The sequence below is a fragment of the Arachis hypogaea genome, chromosome 16 (genome assembly GCF_003086295.3).
Source record: "Arachis hypogaea cultivar Tifrunner chromosome 16, arahy.Tifrunner.gnm2.J5K5, whole genome shotgun sequence".
In the NCBI taxonomy this organism is placed as follows: domain Eukaryota; kingdom Viridiplantae; phylum Streptophyta; class Magnoliopsida; order Fabales; family Fabaceae; genus Arachis; species Arachis hypogaea.
In genome coordinates this window covers 88,348,297-88,355,132 of record NC_092051.1, presented here as the reverse complement: position 1 = coordinate 88,355,132, position 6,836 = coordinate 88,348,297, and the positions used below count along the sequence as shown (strand labels likewise).

The 6,836-nt window shown below is 34.5% G+C and overlaps 1 non-coding gene across 1 annotated transcript; it reads left to right on the top strand.

Annotated features, from left to right (window-relative positions):
• The first annotated feature begins 255 nt into the window (after positions 1-255).
• LOC112761771 (small nucleolar RNA R71) lies at positions 256-363 on the top strand. The gene has a single exon (XR_003182149.1). It is a non-coding gene; the product is annotated as a small nucleolar RNA R71 (small nucleolar RNA).
• The last annotated feature ends 6,473 nt before the right edge of the window (positions 364-6,836 follow it).

Below are 6,836 nucleotides of genomic sequence, written 5' to 3'. Positions count from 1 at the left end.
TAATATTTTGTTCTGTGCCAATATGGCATTCAGAGTATCAATCTTAAGAACTCCTTTCTTCTGATTTGTCCCATTATTCACAGGATTCCTTTCAGAAGTGTACATGAATTGATTATTTGCAACCATTTCAATGAGTTCCTGAGCTTCTGCAAGCGTCTTCTTCAGATGAAGAGATCCTCCAGTAGAGTTGTCCAATGACATCTTGGACAGTTCAGATAGACCATCATAGAAGATACCTATGATGCTCCATTCTGAAAGCATGTCAGAAGGACACCTTCTAATCAATTGCTTGTATCTTTCCCAAGCTTCATAGAAGGATTCACCTTTCTTCTATCTGAAAGTTTGGACTTCCACTCTAAGCTTGCTCAATTTTTGAGGTGGAAAGAATTTTGCCAAGTAGGCATTGATTAGCTTTTCCCAAGAGTTTAGGCTTTCTTTTGGTTGTGAATCCAACCATGATTTAGCTTTGTCTCTTACAGCAAAGGGAAAAAGCATAAGTCTATAGACCTCGGGATCAACCCCATTAGTCTTGACAGTGTCACAGATTTGCAAGAATTCAGCTAAGAATTGATGAGGATCTTCTAATGGAAGTCCATGAAACTTGCAATTATGTTGCATTAGAGAAACTAATTGAGGCTTAAGTTCAAAGTTGTTTGCTCCAATGGAAGGGATTGAGATGCTTCTCCCATCAGGAGTATGTGCAGTAAAGTCACCAAGCACCTTCCTTGCATTGTTGGCATTGTTGTTGTTCTCGGCTGCCATGTCTTCTTCTTGTTTAAAAAGTTCTGTTAGGTCCTCTAGAGAGAGTTGTACTTTAGCTTCTCTTAGCTTCTCTTCAAGGTCCTTTCAGGTTCAAGATCAGCTTCAACAAGAATGCCTTTGTCCTTGCTCCTGCTCATACAAAAAGAGAGGAGAAGAAAATATGGAATCCTCTATGTCACAGTATAGAGATTCCTTGAGGTGTCAGAGGTAAAGAAGAATAGAAGGAGAAGGTAGAGAAGAAAGAATTCGAACTTATCAAGAGGGATAGAGTTCAAATTGTACATTGATGGGGAGTGTTAGTCCATAAATAGAAGGATGAAGAATTTTCAAAAATAAAGTAAAAAGATTTTGAAATAATTAAGAGAAATTTTGAACATTTGGTAAATGATTTTCGAAAACTAAAATTGGGAAAGAAATTAAGTGATTTTTGAAAAAGATTTTGAAATTAGAAATCAAAAAAATATGATTGAAACTTAATTTTGAAAAAGATGTGATTGAAAAGACATGATTGAGAAGATATGATTGAGAATCAAATTTAAAAGAAGAAAGTTTTTTTTTTTAAATTAAAGTTGATTACTTGACCAACAAGAAATGAAAAGATATGATTCTAGAATTAAAACTTTTGATCCTTTCTTAATAGGCAAGTAATAACTTGAAAATTTTGAATTAAATCACTAATTGTAGCAAGGATTTTTGAAAATAGTAATAAATAATTAATAAAAAAATTGAAAAGAAATTGATTTTGAAAATATATGATTTGAAAAAAAATTTGATTTTGAAAAATTATGAAAATTTGAAAAAGATTTGAATTAAAAACAAAATCTTCCTTCTAGTGTCCTCCTGGCGTTAAACGCCCAGAATGGCATTCATTCTGGCATTTAACGCCCAAAATGCTACCTTTTTGGGTGTTTAACGCCCAGCCAGGCACCCTGGCTGGCGTTTAAATGCCAGTTTTCCTTCTTCACTGGGCGTTTTGAACGCCCAGCTTTTTCTTTGTAATGCCTCTGCTGAATGTTCTAAATCTTCAATTCTCTGTGTTATTGACTTGAAAAGACACAATTTTACAAATTTTTTTGAATTTTTAATGACGAGAAACAATAAAAAATGCAACTAAAATCAGATAAACAATGCGTGCAAGACACCAAACTTAGAAGTTTGTATACTAAGGACTATAACAATTTGAAAATGCATGTAAGAAACAACAAAAGACACAAAATAAGAGAAATTAAAGAACAGAGCAATGAAATCATCAAGAACAACTTGAAGATCAATGAAGAACATAATGTATATATTCGAAAAATGCAAGAATAAAGACATGCAATTGACACCAAACTTAAAAATTGACACTTGACTCAAACAAGAAACACAAAATATTTTTGGTTTTTATGATTTTATAAATTTTTTTGTGATTTTTCGAAAATTATATGGAAAAAGAGAAAAAGGACTTCAAAATTCTTAATGAGAATTCCAGGAATCATACAATGTTAGTCTAGAACTCCGGTCCAGGAATTAGACATGGCTTACTAGCCAGCCAAGCTTTCAGTGAAAGCTTCGGTCCAAAATACTAGACATGGCCAATAGCCAGCCAAGCTTTAGCAAATTATTACGTTCAACAGCAAGATTGATAGAAATCAACAAGCCCTTGTGACGATAAGTTGAAACCTCGGTCCAAAAGATTAGACATGGCTTCTCAGACAGCCAGACTTCAACAAATCATCATGAAACTCTAGAATTCATTCTTAAAAGTTCTGAAGAACAAAATAATATATAAATTTTTTTTTTAAATTTTTCGAAAATTGAAAAGTAATAAGCTTAAACATAAAATAAAATTACCTAATTTGAGCAACAAGATGAACCGTCAGTTGTCCAAACTCGAACAATCCCTGGCAACGGCGCCAAAAACTTGGTGCACGAAATTGTGATCATCAATGGCGCCAACAACTTGGTACGCACAATTGTAATCTCAACTCTTTATCACAACTCCACACAACTAACCAGCAAGTGCACTGGGTCGTCCAAGTAATAAACCTTACGTGAGTAAGGGTCGATCCCACGGAGATTGTCGGCTTGAAGCAAGCTATGGTCATCTTGTAAATCTCAGTCAGGCAGATTCAACTGGTTATGGAGAATTGATAATTAAAAGATGAATAAATCATAAAATAAGATAGAGATACTTATGTAATTCATTGGTGAGAATTTCAGATAAGCGTATGGAGATGCTTTGTTCCTTCTGAACCTCTGCTTTTCTATTGCCTTCTTCCAATCAATCATACTCCTTTCCATGGCAAGCTTTATGTTGGGCATCACCATTGTCAATGGCTACTTCCCGTCCTCTCAGTGAAAATGTTCCAAATGCGCTGTCACCGCACAGCTAATCATCTGTCGGTTCTCGATCATGTTGGAATAGGATCCATTGATCCTTTTGCGTCTGTCACTACGCCCAACACTCGCAAGTTTGAAGCTCGTCACAGTCATCTCTTCCCAGATCCTACTCGGAATACCACAGACAAGGTTTAAACTTTCCGGATCTCAGGAATGGCCGCCAATAATTCTAGCCTATACCACGAAGGTTCTAATCTTAGATTAGAAACCCAAGAGATACACATTCAAGCTTGATTGCATGTAGAACGGAAGTGGTTGTCAGGTACGCGTTCATAGGTGAGAATGGTGATGAGTGTCACGGATCATCACATTCATCATGAAGAAGAACGAATGGATATCTTAGAACAGAAATAGGCTTGAATTGAATAGAAAAACAATAGTACTTTGCATTAATTCAAGAGAAACAGCAGAGCTCCACACCTTAATCTATGGTGTGTAGAAACTCCACCGTTGAAAATACATAAGTGAGAATAGTCTAAGCATGGCCGAATGGCCAGCCTCAAAGGTCTAAGGACTAAACGTCCAAAGATTCTCTTCAAATATGATAGTAAAAGGTCCTATTTGTAGAAAACTAGTAACCTAGGATTTACAAAAATGAGTAAATGATGCAGAATCCACTTCCAAGCCCACTTGGTGTGTGCTTGGGCTGAGTATTGAAGCTTTCACGTGTAGAGACTTTTCTTGGAGTTAAACGCTAGCTTTTGTGCCAGTTTGGGCGTTTAACTCCAGCTTTTCCGCCAGTAACGCCAGAATTTTTATGCTGACTTGGAACGCCAGTTTGGGCCATTAAAACTCAGGTAAAGTATGAACTATTATATATTGCTGAAAAGCCCAGGATGTATACTTTCCAACGCAATTGAGAGCGTTCCAATTAGGCTTCTGTAGCTCCAGAAAATCCACTTCGAGTGCAGGGAGGTCAGAATTTAACAGCATCTGCAGTCCTTTTTCAGCCTCTGAATAAGATTTTTGCTCAGGTCCCTCAATTTTAGCCAGAAAATACCTGAAATCACAGAAAAACACACAAACTCATAGTAAAGCTCAGAAATGTGATTTTTATTTAAAAACTAATAAAAATATAATAAAAAATAACTAAAAATACTAAAAACATACCAAAAACAATGCCAAAAAGTGTATAAATTATCCACTCATCAGTGTATATACGCGAAGATCGCCCATGTTTAGGATCTTCGTCCTCTCAAAACTTATCACACTTTATTTTCTGTAAAATATGAGCGGCTAAACCTCCTAGGTTAAGGATAGGAGCTCTGCTTATTCCTATGGATTAATATCGTTACTTTTCTACTTTAATACATGTTTAATTCCATTCTATCATGTATTGTCGTTCTTCATCTTTATGAATCTGGGGTGGAACGAGAGTATGACCCCTTATTCTACATGAGTTCTTTACGAGTCCTAAACCGGATAGTATTGAGCTGCAGCTTGAGAATACATCACAGGTTCTAACAAGTTAGTTGGGCTACTTGGAATATGTGACATGAAATCTCGTTAGTCATGGGTAATTGAGGTTCCTGTGGCATTAAGACTAGAATCATAGAGTTTTATTCTTCGATCCAGATGATTCAACCTTGTCTATTGCATTTTGAGTAGGATCATCAAAGATTGAATTGCGTGAGATTCACCCTCGTCCAAATTGACTGACCTGTTTGGGCATTTGGTTTGGAACAGAGGAGATTAATGACCACTACTCCTGGCTTAATCACTTACAGCATTGCCATTGAATGAATCACTCATTGTTTAAAGTAGTCAGTAAGAAGTATCAATCCGGAAGAACAAGCATCTCCGAGGCCTTAACTACTTTCTCACTATTGTTTCTACGTCAATTCTTTATTGCTTTCGTTATTGTTTTGTTTATGTGCCTACAACAACAACAATCAACTTTTTATTCGCTTGACTAAGATCTGCAGGATAACCACAGCTTGCTTAATCCAATAATCCTCGTGGGATTCGACCCTCACTCACCTAAGGTATTACTTGGACGACCCGGTGTACTTTCTGGTTTAGTTATGCGGGTTTCATTTTTGCGCACCAAGTTTTGGCGCCGTTACCGGTGATTGTTCGTGGTTGACAAACTAACGGTTGTCTTGCTCCTTAGATTAGGTACTTTTTATAAGCTTTTTTTTTATTTCTTTTCTTGTTAATTTTTGAAAACTCTTTAAAAATCTTTTTCAAAAATATTTTCATCTTTAGTTATCTTTTTCTTTTGTTTGACTCTTGTGTCAAGTCTTAAGTTTGGTGTCCCTTTGGTTTTCATTTCTTTTTTTGAGTTTTTGAAAATTGTTCTTGTTTTTCTTTCTTGGTGTTCAAAATTTTCTTTATGTTTTTCTTTGTTTGATTTCAAAATTTTTAAGTTCGGTATCTTTTAGTATTTTTCTTTTTCAAATTTTTCAAAATTTATATTCTTTGATCTTAAAAGTTTTTAGTTTAGTGTCCATCTAATGTGTGTCTTTTCTTTTTAATTTTTTTAAATATATATATATATATATTCAAAATTTTCAATTTAAATTCAAAAAATTTTAAGTTTGATGTCTTGATTAGTAATCTTATTTTTCTTGTTATTCTTTATCTTTAAAATATTTATCTAATCTTTTTCTTTAATTTCAAGATTTTGTTATCTTATCTTTCTTTTTTAAATTCAAATTTTAAAAGTTTAGTATTTGGTTAGTTTTTCTTTCTTTAAAATTTGAATTTCAAAATCTTTCTTTGACTTTCTTTTAATTTCAAAATTTTTCAAAATTGAATCTTCTATCTTAAATTTCTAAAATATTATCTTATCTTGTTTGACTTTTTCTTTCCAAATTTAAAAATTTTTAAAAATCAATTTTTATTTGATTTTCAAATCTTGTTAGTTAGTTACTTGTTTGTTTTATTTTAATTTTAAAAGTTTGGTGTCTCTATAATTCTTTTTTTCTCTCTCTTCTTTTTCAAAAATACTCTAACTTCTTTCTTTCTCATCTTTTTCGAAAACTTTCAATTTATTTCTCCCTTTATTTTTGAAAATTCTTTTTAAATTAAAAGACACCTTTTTTTCTTTTCCCTTCATCTATCTCTCTCAATAGGAGCCCTCTATACTCTGACATAGAGACTCCTTTCTTTTTTTCTTGTTGGTTTCTTTCTTCTTGTTTATGAGCAGGAATAGGGATAAAGAACTTCTCTTTGATCTAGATCCTGAACCTGAAAGGACTTTAAGAAGGCAGCTGCAACAAGTTCAAGCTAGCAGAGCTGTAGAAAACCTCACAGGAGCTCTAGAACAAGAAGCGGGGGATATAACAATGGCAGCTAATTCAGAAGCTGGAGGAGACGCAATAAAGGTCCTTGGATCTTAAACTGCACCCAATTCTAACTTCTATGGGTGCTGCATCTCCATTCCTGTAATTGGTGCAAACAACTTTGTGTTGAAGCCTCAACTGGTCACTCTGGTACAACAGAATTGCTAGTTTCATGGACTTCCACAGGAAGATCCTAACAAATTTATATCTGACTTCCTACAGATATGTGACACTGTCAAGACTAATGGAGTAAATCCAGAAGTCTACAAGATCATGCTCTTCCCCGTTGCTGTAAGAGACAGAGCAAGGCTATGGCCAGATTCTCATCCTAAGGAGAGCTTAGATACATGGAAGAAGGTGGTCAATGGATTTTTAACCAAATTCTTTCCACCTCAAAAGCTAAGA